Source organism: Gossypium raimondii, chromosome 7 (genome assembly GCF_025698545.1).
Source record: "Gossypium raimondii isolate GPD5lz chromosome 7, ASM2569854v1, whole genome shotgun sequence".
In the NCBI taxonomy this organism is placed as follows: domain Eukaryota; kingdom Viridiplantae; phylum Streptophyta; class Magnoliopsida; order Malvales; family Malvaceae; genus Gossypium; species Gossypium raimondii.
In genome coordinates, this window is record NC_068571.1 from 48,508,122 (window position 1) to 48,523,299 (window position 15,178).

Here is a 15,178-nt window from a genome sequence, read left to right on the forward strand (position 1 = left end):
TCTTAATGTACTGTTGGAATATATATATAAAGTACATTGGATTGGGAACTGTCATTTACCTTCTTATACTTGTGTTTTTGAAATTATATAGATGCGTTTCACCGAACCCATTTCTCTCTAAGTATAGTTTAATTTGCCGAATGAAAATATGTATTCTGTTCTAGAACCAGTGTTATGATTTACTACATATTCTTGTTTTAAATTGTAATCCATCCATACTATGTTGCTATGGTATTGTATCCCATTGTGTTGATTTAACATGTTCAATTTCAAAATTAGGCCAGCATGGAACACATAATTTTGAATTATTGTTTTGAGTTATTATGATGGTTTTTTATCTTAATTTTCATATGGATTAAATCCAACCTCTAATTTACGTTTTAATATTTTACTTAATTGTCTATTTTCATATGTTTTTCTCGAGTTACTTACTATGACTATTTATTAATTTAATAATGTGTGTTAGAATATAATGTTGGGTTCTGATTTCATTTTGTGGTTTGTAAACTAGTAATTGCTTTTTAAACTTTCAATTTATGGTTTGTAAGTTGATTCATAATCAGTCCGTTCTGATTTGCTTAAATCGCAAGATGTACCTCATGTGTTAGGTTTTATTTTCCATGTTAATATTTTCCAGCAGCAACTTAGAAAGGAATATGTAATATGTTCGTGCAAAAACGCAATCATTTGTGCAAGTAACATAAAAAATTTTGGACGGAAATATATATATCATAAATACGATAATTTATATTCTTTTACATATTACATATATTAATATGGACATGTAAACTGTATTTAAATTTTGACATAATAATAACATTTTAAATTTTAAAAAGCTTGTAAATGATAATTTAATATCTATTAAAACCAATAATTATAAGTATTGTTTTATTTTCTATATAAGTTTTCTAAATTTATAAGTTTTGTAAATAATTATTCTAAATTTATTAGTATAAAAATTTAGTAGTATTAAATTTATAAGTTTTCTAAAAAGTGTTCTAGATTTATTATTAATAAAATTTGTAAGTATCAATTTTACACGTTTTGTAAATAATTATATTTTTTTAAAAATTTAAATATTTTATTTATTTAAGATATATATTGTTTTAATATACATAACCAAAATAACTCCAATTTAACAATCATACGATAACTTATAAATAATTTTACAGCATACATAACATTATATATAATAACATAATATATTACATAATACATAATAACATAATACATAACTTATATATAAGCTTGTATAACTTACATAATAACTTTCATAACTTTTATATAATCGATAATACATTACATAATACATAATAACATAATACATAACTTATATTATAATCTTGCATAACTTACATAACAACTTCCATAGCTTAATACACCACTTAAATAACTTACACGTACATAGCTTACATAATATATAAACATATATAGAAATGACATAAATTAAATAACTTACATAACTTACATAAATTAAATAACTTACATAACTTACATAAACTTGCATAAATTAAATAACTTACATAACTTACATAACCTACATAAATTAAATAACTTACATAACTAACATAAATTAAATAACTTACATAACTTACATAAATTAAATAACTTACATAACTTACATAACTTACATAAATTCCGTGGACTTACATAACCTACATAAATTAAATAACTTACATAACTTACATAACCTACATAAAGTAAATAACTTACGTAACTTACATAAATTAAATAACTTACATAACTTACATAACCTACACAAATTAAATAACTTACATAACTTACATAACTTACATAAATTAAATAACTTACATAAATTAAATAACTTACATAACTTACATAACCTACATAAATTAAATAACTTACATAACTAACATAAATTAAATAACTTACATAACTTACATAAATTAAATAACTTACATAACTTACATAACTTACATAAATTCCATGGACTTACATAACCTACATAAATTAAATAACTTACATAACTTACATAACCTACATAAATTAAATAACTTACGTAACTTACATAAATTAAATAACTTACATAACTTACATAACCTACACAAATTAAATAACCTACATAACTTACATAACCTACATAAATTAAATAACTTACATAACTTACATAAAATAAATAACTTACATAAATTAAATAACTTAAATAACTTACATAACTCACATAACCTACACAAATTAAATAACTTACATAACTTGCATAAATTAAATAACTTACATAACTTACATAAATTAAATTACTTACATAACTTACATTATACATAACCTTCTTAACTTACATTATACACGACTCACATAATTAATATTATACACAACTTACATAATAACTTTCTTACATAACTTACATTACTTACAGTACTTACATAATACATAATACATAACTTACATAACTTACATAATACATAAAAATATATCATATCACAAATTTTCGTAATTCTGCTATGGTTATAACTGGCGTTTTAACTTACTCGTCTTGTATCATTGTCAACGTCAGACTTCAAGAATTAAGAAATGGACCGGTCTTGGATGAATTTGTCAAGGGTTAGCAACGATTATCGAAATGGAGTACAGTATTTTCTAAATTTTGCATTTAAATATGCAAGCCAAGAGAACATGATTCTTTGCCCCTGTAAGAAGTGTGTCAACATATACTGGCATTATCGTGAGGTTGTATACGAGCATCTAATTGTTGATGGGTTTGTTTGGGGTTATAAACAATGGTTATTTCATGGAGAATGCCCGCCTAGTACTTCCTCTTCAACGATGGATGTATCTTATTCTGGTACTGCTTACCATCAGTCTGATAAAGGGGATGATATGGAAGGTATGTTGCGGGATGCATTTAATATGCACAATCATGGTGTCCAGTCGTTCCCATCGGACTTTGTGGCTTCTGATGATTGTAATATTGGGAGAATTGCTTTTACCGAACTGGGAAGTAGTGTACGTCACGAAGAGCCGAACGAAGAAGCGGCGAAGTTCTACGCGCTACTTAATGACATGAACGACGAACTGTATGAGGGATCAAAATTTTCAAAAATGTCTTTCTGTGTTCGTCTTTTTCAATTACAATGTTTGAGAGGGTGGACCGGAAACTCTTTGACAATGCTGTTAGAGTTCTTGAGAGAAATGTTTCCTTTTGCAAAAATCCCTCAGTCATTCAAAGATATGAAGAAATTGATAAAAGATTTAGGCCTTGGGTACAACAAAATCCATAGTTGCCCAAATGACTGCATGTTGTATTGAGGCGATCGGAGAAATCAACAGTGCTGTCATGTATGCGGCCACTCCCGTTGGATAAGTAAAAACGCAGAAGGTGGGAACGACGATGAAAATGATGCACAGTCAATAAAGAAGCCAGTCAAGATTTTACGGTATTTTTCGCTGATACCGAGGCTTCAAAGGCTTTTCATGTCGTCGAAGACTGCAGAGTCTATGACGTGGCACCATGATGGACGAACCGATGATGGATTATTAAGGCATCCGACAGATTCTTTAGCTTGGAAATCATTTGACAATAAATTTCCAGGCTTTGCAAGCGATCCTAGGAGTGTGAGGCTTGGGCTAGCATCTGATGGATTTAATCCTTTCAATATCATGAGCACTGCGTACAATACTTGGCCAGTAGTGCTTGTTCCTTACAATCTGCCTCCGTGGATTTGCATGAAGCAATCTTCCCTTATCTTATCTATGATTATCCCTAGAGAGAAAGGGCTCGGGAATGATATCGACATTTATTTACAGCCACTTATTGAAGAGTTAAAACCATTGTGGGCTGGTGTTGAGACATACGATGTGCTGAGAAAGGAGAACTTTAATTTACGTACAGCTTTGATGTGGACCGTTAATGACTTTCCCGCTTATGCTAATTTATCCGGTTTGAGTACCAAGGGTCGTTATGCGTGTCCTTGTTGTGCTGTACAAACATGTTCGCAATGGTTGTACAATGGGAAGAAGTTCTCTTACATAGGACATCGTCGGTGGTGGCCGGAAAATCATAGATTTAGATTTCAGAGTTCTGTATTTAATGGTACTGAAGAGTTTAGAGAAGCTCCTTCGCAGACTAGTGGCTCTGAAATCTTGTTCATGTTGGAAGATATGAATTTCATTTATGGGAAGATGAACCAACCGCTAAACACGCAAAGAAATAGAAAATCAAATGATGAAGCTGATGATGACTCTGATGAAGATGACGATCCTAATGAGGTAGACTTGTGGAAAAAAAAGAAGTATTTTTTTTAGTTGCCTTATTGGGAGCATCACCTTTTACGATACAATCTTGATGATATGCACATTGAGAAAAATGTCTGCGAGAACATTGTGGGTACAATTTTGAATGTCGACGGAAAATCAAAAGACAATCTTCAGAGTCGACTTGATTTAGTCCAAATGGGAATCCGACCTGATCTTCATCCCAATCCACTTCCAAATGGGAAATATCGGTTGCCGCCTTCTATTTTTTAAATGTCGAAGACGGAAAAAGAAATGTTCTGCACGGTGTTGAAGGATATAAAGGTTCCAGATGCGTATGCATCAAATATATCTCGATGTGTTAGTGTTAAAGATCGAAGATTATATTCGCTAAAATCACATGACTATCACATCTTGATGCAAGATTTACTGCCAGTGGCTCTACGATGTTGTATGTCCAAGAAGGTGACGTCTTGTATAATTGAACTATCCAACATAATGAAAGTCATTTGTGGCAAAGTTTTGGATGTTCAAGAACTTCAGAAGGTACAGGATCGAGCCGCTTTGACTTTATGCAACATGGAGAAAATCTTCCCACCTTCCTTCTTCACCATTATGGTTCACTTGATAATCCATCTCCCGCACGAAGTAATTCTTGGCGGACCCGTTTTCTATCGATGGATGTATCCCATAGAAAGGTGTTAATTAAAATTTTTAAAATTTTCCTTCATTCACCTCTATGCCTTTAGTTTCAATAATTAAGAAATGTTGTATATTGTGTTTAGGTTCCTATCCAAATTAAAGTCTTACTGCCGCAACAAGCGATATCCAGAAGGATCGATTGCTGAAGGCTACTTGGTAGAGGAATGTATGACCTTCTGCTCAAGATATTTGGAAGATGTTGAAACAAGGTTAAACAGACCAAATAGGAATGTTGGACTCACGGACCATAACTTAGCCGATACTTCCAAAGTTTTGGAGAACCAATCGGCAAAGTTGAAATTGCAGAATTAGATCATTTATCATGGGTACAAGCACATCGATATGTTCTGTTTCACCACGAATCATTAGAACCTTTACGGAAGTAAGTTCTACAAATTTGATAAATATTTATCAAACTAATAACTATTTATCTTCTAACAATGTGAAGATTTTTTTAACATAGTGAGTACAAACAAATATTGAGATCTCGTTCGCGCTCCTGAAGAACACAACATCGAGATATCAATAAGATGTTTACAGAATCTTTTTATGAATGGTTAAGCCAAACGGTATACAGTTGGAGCTTCCGCTTACAAATAATAATGTTTTCTCATAACATTTTTAATTACTCAGTTTACTTTCCGTTCAATAGGTTTGGAGTGGGAAGAACGTAAACGACGAAGTTAAATGGCTCTCCCAAGGTCCAAATCGAGTGGTTAAAAGATATAGTGCGTTCCTCATCAATGATTGATTTCATACAAAATATCGCGAGAGGTTGAGGAGAACACAAAATTGTGGAATAGTTGTCAATTTCGCAATTACAAGTTATGCTAGTGCTAGGGACAATAATCCTGCCGAGGAAATGTGGAATATTTCGGACATCTTCTCGACATAATTGAGTTGGATTACTACGGCAAATGGAAAGTTGTCTTATTTCGAGGTGATTGGGCCGATGTTAATACAGCTCATGGAATTAAGCAAGATCAATTTGGTTTTACAATGGTGAATTTTGACCGATTGATTCACACAGGACAACAACTGATAGATGAGCCGTATGTATTCTCATCTCAAGTCAAACAAGTTTTTTACTCAAAAGATCCAACTGATGAGGGTTGGTACGTTGTACTCCGTAACATCCCTAGAGACTTGTTTGACATGGGCAGTGGAAGTAGACATAACATCGACGACAGATCAGAAACTTTGCCCTTTCCAGAACAAAACTTAAACGACAATATCCCTAGTACTAGTGCACAATTTCAATGGGTTCGTCAGGATACCGATGAAGATATTTACGAATAATGATGTAGTAAGATTTTACGATTGTTTATTTATATGTAATATATTATAATTTAAATCTTGGTCTTATTATATATTTGAACTGTTTTATATGTGCTGATATTGTTGTAATTAGTTATTAAGTTGTCAACTATTTTATGTGTATTGCAGATAAAATGCCTAGAAGAAAAATTCTAAGGGGAAGCATTACGAGGAATGATCCTAACTCGACAGAGACAAATAGTACTGAACAGCAGACAGCAATTGGATCTTCGAATGTTCCGATTACAGCTGAGGATCCTACAGAAGTTGTAACACCCCTTACCCGAGACCGTCGCCGGAATCGAGTACGAGATGTTATCCAATTTAACTTACCAATTCGGAGTATAAAAAAAATTGCTTTTAAAATTAAATTCACTGTTCATAACAAAACTGTCTACCTGCGTGACTTTCCCTAATTTAATTATAGCTCGAGTTACAGAACTCGAAATTTAAATCGGTAATTTTTCCCTGAAACTAGACTCATATTCCTACTTACCATAAAATTTTCAGAATTTTTTACTTAGCCAATTAGTACAGTTTATTCATTAAAGTATCCCCTGTTTCACAGCTCAACAGATCTGACCTCTTGGCACTAAAAATCAATTATCTCTTTGTACAGAATACATATAAGGTTATCGTTTGTTTATTTTGAAAATAGACTCACTAAGAAATCTACACATATAAATTATGACCCATAATTCTTTCTGTACAATTTATAATGATTTTTCAAAGTCAGAACAGGGGACTTCAAAAACCATTCTGACCCTATCTCACTAAAATTCAAATATCTCAAAATACAGAATTCCTTTGCCTACACCGTTTCTTTCATATAAAAATAGACTTGATAAGATTTAATTCCATATATAATTCACTCTCTAATTCCATTTCTACTATTTATGGTGATTTTTCACATTCACGTCACTGCTGCTGTCAAAGAAACTGCTTCTTTGAATTAGTTACCATTTTAACATACATAACACCAAAACATATTCTTTAATAGCTACTTCAATAGCTAATATTAGCTATATCATTTGAACATGCTCAAAATGATCAAGACTCTATACATGCCATAGTTTAAACATTTTGAAAAGCACATAATACCGAGATGATTATGATAGTGTGATACGAGCTCCGACGATCCCCAATTCGATCAAGTTCAAATCACTATAAAACAAAGGAAAAGAAGAAAGGTGTAAGCTATAAATAGCTTAGTAAGTTACATGTAAACAATAATTACTCATTTAATAATTAACACTTTTAACATATAACTAATCAAAACATTTCTTAGCAATTTCAATCACTTACACATGCACAATCTTACCAATTCACTTGCATATACATTTTCACACTTAACATTTATCACATATGCTCAATTCTTTCAATTGTACCTGCATACACACTTCATTTCATATTCACTTTAACCCATCATTAATCCCGTTGAACACTCGGAATATACACAGATACATAGAGATTTAGCACATAAGTGCAACACTAATATGTAGCCAAAGCTACCACTGTTATGTAGCCGAAGCTACCACTGAAACGTAGCCGAAGCTACCACTGATCAATAACACTGGAAATGTCCACGGGCCTGCTCACACAAGCTGTCAGGTGTCTGCAACACATGCTAGATCACCCAGCACCCGGGACTCACTGTAACACTGTAACACTGATCTCTAGTGACATGTCACTTGTATCCACTTCTATTCCTAAGTTCAACCGGAAATTTACACTTAACACTTTATTTTCAACACTTTATCACTTGAATAATTCATGAACAATTTTCCTTCCACATTCAATATTAATTCACATATCAAATATAATTCACAATTTATAAAAATATAACTATTATTTACACGTAACTTACCTCGGATGCAAAACGACTATTTTTGTAATTTAGTCGATAACTTTCTCTTTTCCCCGATCACTTGCACTATTTCTTCTTTCTTGATCTATATTAACACAATTTAATACATTTTATCAACATTTCATTCAAATACAATTCATACACAACATTTTGGCAAATTTACATTTTTCCCCAAAACTTTTCAAAAATTCCACTTTTGTCCCTAAGCTCGTAAAAATAAAATTCACTAAATTCTTAAATTTCAAACTTCACTAAATCATATTTCATGCTCATAACAGCCCTCAATTTCACAAAATCACAATTTTATGCACACTTTACCATCTTTCAAAATTTAGCCATTTTTCAACATTTTCGTTGAAATTCATCTAGTAAAACTTGTAATTAACACTTCAAACATTCATTATCTAACATCACTAATCAATTTACAATTATATCATGAATGGGTTAATTTTTAAACTTCAATTTCATTTAAATTAAATGGTAGAAACATGAAATTCAAGCATCAATAAGCATAAAAATACGAAAATAATTAAAAACGGGGCAAGAAATCACTTACAATTGAGCTTAGAAAAATCAAGAACCTTAGCTATGGTAACATGAAACTTTCGGCAGCAAGCTTCTGATTTTGAAGAAGATGGACACTTATTTTCTCTTTATTTTGTCTTTTTCCCAATTTGGACAAAAATGCCCTTGACCCATTACTTAGATATTTTTCTAGAAATACCCTTTTGTGTCCATAACACTAATTTATGGTCTAATTGCCACATAAACACTTCCAATTTCATGCAATAATTCAATTAAGTCATTTAATCACTAATTAGACATACTTTGCATTTTTCTCGATTTAGTCCTAAAAATTCAATTAGGCACTAAATCATTAAAATTTTCTATCCATATTTTCACACAATATTTCAATCAATCAGTAATTAATAAAAATTTATAAAATTAAATTATTTCACTTCGGATTTGTGGTTACGAAACCACTATTCCGATTAGGCCCTATTTCGAGCTATCACAGAAGTTCAAAGTAATTTTACGTTTAATTTACATGCGTGTGTTTCTGTTATAGTTGATTTATTTTTCAAATTCTTATATTATAATATACCATTTGTAGCTGAAAATGGTGGGACGCGCAGAGGTCGAGGACGTACGCTACTTAGAAAGTTATACGAGTTAGATCCAGTCGAGCGTGTCAAAGTTGGACGAAACAGTTTTGGTCAGCCTGTTGGATCAGAAGCTCGACTTTTAGCAGGATACATGGGCATTTTAGCACGAAATCCAAATATGTTGCCTATCAACTACGAGTCATGGCATGAAATGCCCGAAAGCAACAAAAACCAAACCCTCAATAATATTAAGGTAACAAAATGTTAATGACATCTGTAATGCTTGGGAAATAGTTTCATTTATATTTACTTTATTAACTTGTGTTTTTTGTTTTTTGTAGGCGAGGTTTGCTTTAGAGGTCTCGGATGCTTACGTAAAGAAGGCATTGGGAAAAAGATGGAGAGACAATAAAAGTACTTTGAAGAAAAATTATTATAAAACAAAAACAACCCTAGATGAGAAATTGCAAAATGTCCCGCCGGGTATGTTGAGGTACCAATGGGAAGATGCGGTTAGATTTTGGCATTCGAAGAAAGGCGAGGTATGACGTACTTCCAAACTATTGTAATTATTTTGGTTTATAGTATTTTCTATTTACGTACTAAAAATTTCATAACGTAGGATCGTGAACAAGTTGGAAAAAAGTGCAGAAACAAAAATTCACCCACACAACCGGGTCGAGAAGTTTTGCATGTGTAGCTCAGACGGAGGTATTTTTAATTTTTTTAATATTGTCGAATATGTATAACTTTCTGTTAAATAATATTTATACTACCATATTGTAGGAATCGTAAATGCGGTCAAAAGTTGGACGCCTTCAACTTTTGAAATTACATAGGAAGAAAGATGGATCTCCCATGACTCAAGTCGGTGAAATAATGGTACGTTTACTTAATAAGATTTGACTTATTTTAGTTATTTTAGTGTTTATTTTCTAATGGTTTAATTCATTGCTTGTAATGCGACTATTGTTATGTTGCATATGTTTTTAATATATAATATTGCGTTCCTAACTATGTAATTTATTTATTAGGAAAAACTAAAGGATAAAAAGGAGGAGTACGAAGCAATTGCTTCTAGTGATAGTTCTGTTCATCTTGAAGACATTGATAACCGGATTATTACTGAAGTTTTGGGTCCTGAAAGGTATGGTCGGGTTCGATTTCAAGGATCTTTTGTTAGCCCAACCCAATATTTTGGATCCAGCTCCCACCAATACATGGCTTCGGGGAGTCAGGCTCAAGCTGAAGTTCAGAGGTTGAAAGACCAGATGGCTGAAATGCAAGCGACCATAGTTGAGGTTCAAAGGAAATATGAAGAACTCCAGCTACAACTTAAAGCAGAGGCGGCAGCGAGGGAAGCAGAAGCTGCAGCAAGAGAAGCGAAGCGAGCCAAAAGTATGATTGAACTCCAAGAATGACTTCAGTTGTGATGAAGATGTTTCAGTCGCAACTTCCGCCTTCATAGTGTATGACATAAATATTTTTATCATTTTAACATTTAACATTTTTGCAAAAATACTATGAATTCACTTTTATTTATTGATATTAATATTATTTTATTCGTTTAATTTGAAATATTATATAAATTTATTGCTTTTGGCTGGTTTAAATCTGGTTACTTTTGATTTGTTGCTACAAGAGGGCTGAAAAAATGAAAAATTTAATATAAAAAAATCTCAAAAATAGTGGCATTTTTGTATAAAAGCGCCGCTAAAGAACATGATCTTTAGCGGCGTTTTTTTCTAAGCGCCGCTAAAGTACATGGTCTTTAGCGGCGTTTTTTTCTAAGCACCGCTAAAGAACATTGTTTTTAGCGGTGTTTTTTCCTAAGCGCCGCTAAAAAACATGGTCTTTAGAGTCGTTTTTTCTAAGCGCCGCTAAAGAACATGGTCTTTAGCGGCGTTTTTGTTTGTAAACGCTGCAAACGTTTGCGACGTTTTCGTTAGAGGCCTTTTCTGCGGCGCTTCTGGAAGCGCCGCAAATACCTTTAGTGGCGTTAAAAAGCGCCGCTAAAGGCCTAAAAAAACGCCGCTAAAGACTTGTTTTGGTGTAGTGAATTTATGTTTTTATAATTTTTAAAGGGTTAGGTTAAATATTTTTATCATTTTTTTAGAGACTAAAATATAATTTTATCATTACTAATTTAAAATTTTATAAATTATAAAAAATTAAAATTAAAATTTTACCATTTCAGAAAAATCGTAGTCCTGGACTACGGTACTGAGTGGAAGAGAGAAAAGGAAAGAAAATTCAATTTTTCTTGGTCTGGACATAAATTCCAAGACAAACAATACATTTTCTTTGAAATTTTTATGGAATCTTAATTATCTAAACTTAGTCCACAAGTGTTAGATTTTAATTATTATTGAGTTTTATTTAAGTTGGGGATGTTAATGAAATTTGGCTTGGATAGAGATGGATTCTTGAATAATGAGTTTAGATTGAGTTAGGATTAAGTTAGAAAATTAAGGAATGTGTTGGTTCAAGTTGAAAGTTTGTTTAAGAAATTGGTTAAGTTTATGTAATAGGGACTCGATTGTTAAAAATAAAAATTTTGGGTTTGTTAATAAATAATGGTTATAGGAGCTTCTTGTACTATATTTATGAAATTGACTTTAAATTCGACCGGGTAAATCATGAGATATGAGCTTTTTAGACATTAGGAATTTTGAAAGAATAAATTGTAACAAATACATTCATGTTTAAATTATCGTACATTATTTTTGAATCGTAATTAATGAATTTTGTATTTAAATTTAATTTTATAGCTAAAGACAACGTAAGACTAAAACAAAAAGAAAAGCCAAAGTTATTGACGAATAATCGTTTTTGGTTTATGCTTCTATAATTCATTTTCATCAACTTATTTATAAATTAACTGGTGACTATAGATGCATATGAAATAAATACCGAGGTAACAATATTTTTCCCCAAAAACTTTGAATTAATTGTTCTGTGATTGTACTCGAATTATGAATGGTTGATGGTGCTTAATAAATATATATATACACATGTATATACTTGATAGATACAAGTATTTGTTCTTGGCACCATGTTGATATTAGTTATATTGATAATAATAACGATCATGTCCCGTTAAATGATGTTAGACGTAGTTCAGTTATAGCTGGTATGTCATAGGATTACTGGTATAGTGATTTACTAGTCATTAGTATTGGGCAATCCGAAATGACAAAATAAACAGTACAGACAAATATTAAAATGTGGGATGATAGAATAAACAAATACTAAAAGTCATCATTGTCGGGCAATCTAAGATAGCAAAATAAACCAGTCTCATTTCCCAGAGGGTCGTGAACCATTCGTTATATAGATCCGAGTGTTTGTCTTAATGTCTATTGTCAGATAATAAAGACCGAAATTAATAAGTAATAAAAGTGAAGATAAATGACATGTTGGATATTGAGTACATAATTATATGAAATTTTGAACCGTTGAAGAAATATTGAATGAAAAAAATGTGGAGAAATTAAATGATTATCGATATAATGATGAAAAAGAAAAAAAGTGTAATATAGTAGAATTTGATGTTTGTTTTGCATATTTGATTTAGCTCAATATTATTGTATTGAATTTGAATTATATTAGCACTATTAAGTATTCAATACTTAGTGTGTGGTTATGCTTGTTTTCATGTGCAAGTTTCGGACGAGAGTTGTCATAGAATAGAAATTGTACAGCATTCCACTCGACAACTCAACTTAGAAATCAATTTGTTGTCTACTTGTAGGTATATTTCCATTTTTTATTTTTGGCATGTACCTAGATTGATTTTTGGCTTGTTGTTTAGGTTGATAATTCAATGTATTGAGTGTTTGTAGGATTTCATTTTGTGATTAGTAGACAATTATGTTAGTTGATATGAGGTTTGCTACACAGAGTATTTAGTTAAGCATGGATTGCTATGATTTGAAGAAGTTAAATTGTGTCTGCATGTGCCAATTTGAGGATTAAGTATCGGTGAAATGTTAGGATAAGTTTTAGGTGTAAATAGGAATGGTTTAAAAACGTGTGGTTTAAGTTAGATTGCCATTTAACCTCAAGATAGAAAGATCATATCTCAGAGATCGTTTGAATAAAATTGATCTTACTATTAAATCTAAAGCTTGATGTCTCAAGACTTACTAAGCTAGTCTCAAGACAACCTCATTTATGTCCCGAGATAGAGTGGCCTCTACCTTGAGACGAGAACTCATTGAAGCTAAAATAAGAAAACAGGGGAGGTTGGTATCAATACCCAATCTCGAGGCATAAGGGGCATTGTCTCGAGACACAACTTTTAGTATCTCGAGACATATTAACATCAAAATTAAATTTTCAAAAATAAAATAAGACCCTGTCTCGAAACACTACATTGAAATTTGACAATTGAGTTGGATTGGAGTCCTAACTTTAAATTTGACACTTCATAACCCCGTAATATAATTAATTGAATTCTAAACATGATGAATGCATATGTGTGAGTATGATAAATGTTTAAATTGAATTGACTGATAATTATGAATTAAAATTTGTGGTTATGTAATAAGATAGCCTAAGATGCTTCTGCAACATAATATGACATCACACATTCGGATCAGGTGTGGGGTGTTACAGGTTGGCTTGTTGTGGGTCCTAGTCATCAAGCACTTTACCTCATAGATACAGATGGTAAAGTGACAAGTTATCAACTAAGAACAGTACTATTGGAGTCGATGTGAGATACTTGGAAACACTATATTTTGGGATTACATAGGTCCACTTAATGTGATATGGCGCTTAGCAAGGATGATATTAGGTTTCTAACAAGACCAAGTTTCGCCAAATTCTACCTTAAAGCATTAGGTGATGTATACTTAGGGATGGCAGCGAGGTGAGGCGGATTTTTGCCCGCCTCGACCCGACGCCAACTCTTAAGAAAAAATTTTGCCATAAAACCAAAATTTAATAAGAGGCCCAACTCCGACCAACTCAACCCAAATTTAATTCAATTTTTTTTTTATTTTGAAGCAAATAAAATTATATTTTTTAATTGTTTTATTTTTTTTATGTTGAAGTAAGTTTTTTTTTATTGTTTTTGAGTTTAGACTTAAAACTTAATAAATATGCATATTGAAAGCAATATATATATCAAATGCATTTTTGTAAATATCTTGGCGGCCTGGATTTACCTCAAACCCGATTTACCTATTTTTCTAATTTAACTTGCTTCGACCGCCTCAAATTCGATTTTTCAAAAAAATAATTTGACTCTAACAAATTGAGTCGGGTCAAAATCCATCGAATTTGGATTTTTTTGCCATCCTTATCTATTCTAGGTAATATAATGAAGGTCGGACTTGGATGTAACAAATATAATTAGGGTCACCAATAGTCGCCAAATTATTGATAAGTTTTTTTTTTTGTCACTCGATTATGAAAAGTTACAAAATAGTCACTCAACTATTCGATTTTGTCTTTTTGGTCACTTGTCATTAAATTGCTAATGGGAATATGATGTGCCAATTTTTAAAATAGGCATAATAGTAATTTTAATCCTTAACATTTATACATTGTGTCAATTTAGTCTTGGTTCTTAATCCTTGACATTTAAGCATTGTGTAATATGGTATTTTTTGGAGTTTTGTTTTCTTTGTGACCCTTTCACCTAAAAAACTAAAAAAACAAATTTATCAGCTAATTTTGATGGAAATATATAAAAAAAATGGAAACACCAAAAATTTAAAACCCTCAATGTCACAAAGAAAAAACGCAAAAAATATCAAATTACACAAGATGTAAATGTTTAGGGTTAATTTTTTAAAATCAAGACTAAATTGATAAAAATTTATAAATATTAAAAATTAAAGTTACTATTATGCTAATTTTATATATTATCTTTTATCTTCTCTTTAGTAATTTAATGGCTAATAAAAAATAATTAAATAATTGAATCATTATTTTATAACTTTTTATAATAACAGAAAAACAAATT

At 31.3% G+C, this 15,178-nt stretch overlaps 1 long non-coding RNA gene across 1 annotated transcript; it reads right to left on the reverse strand.

Annotated features, from left to right (window-relative positions):
• Positions 1-7,039: 7,039 nt before the first annotated feature.
• LOC128042300 (uncharacterized) lies at positions 7,040-8,716 on the reverse strand. The gene is made up of 3 exons (XR_008197468.1): positions 8,652-8,716; positions 8,096-8,180; positions 7,040-7,392 (listed from the first exon to the last, which is right to left on the reverse strand). It is a non-coding gene; the product is annotated as an uncharacterized LOC128042300 (long non-coding RNA).
• Positions 8,717-15,178: the final 6,462 nt, after the last annotated feature.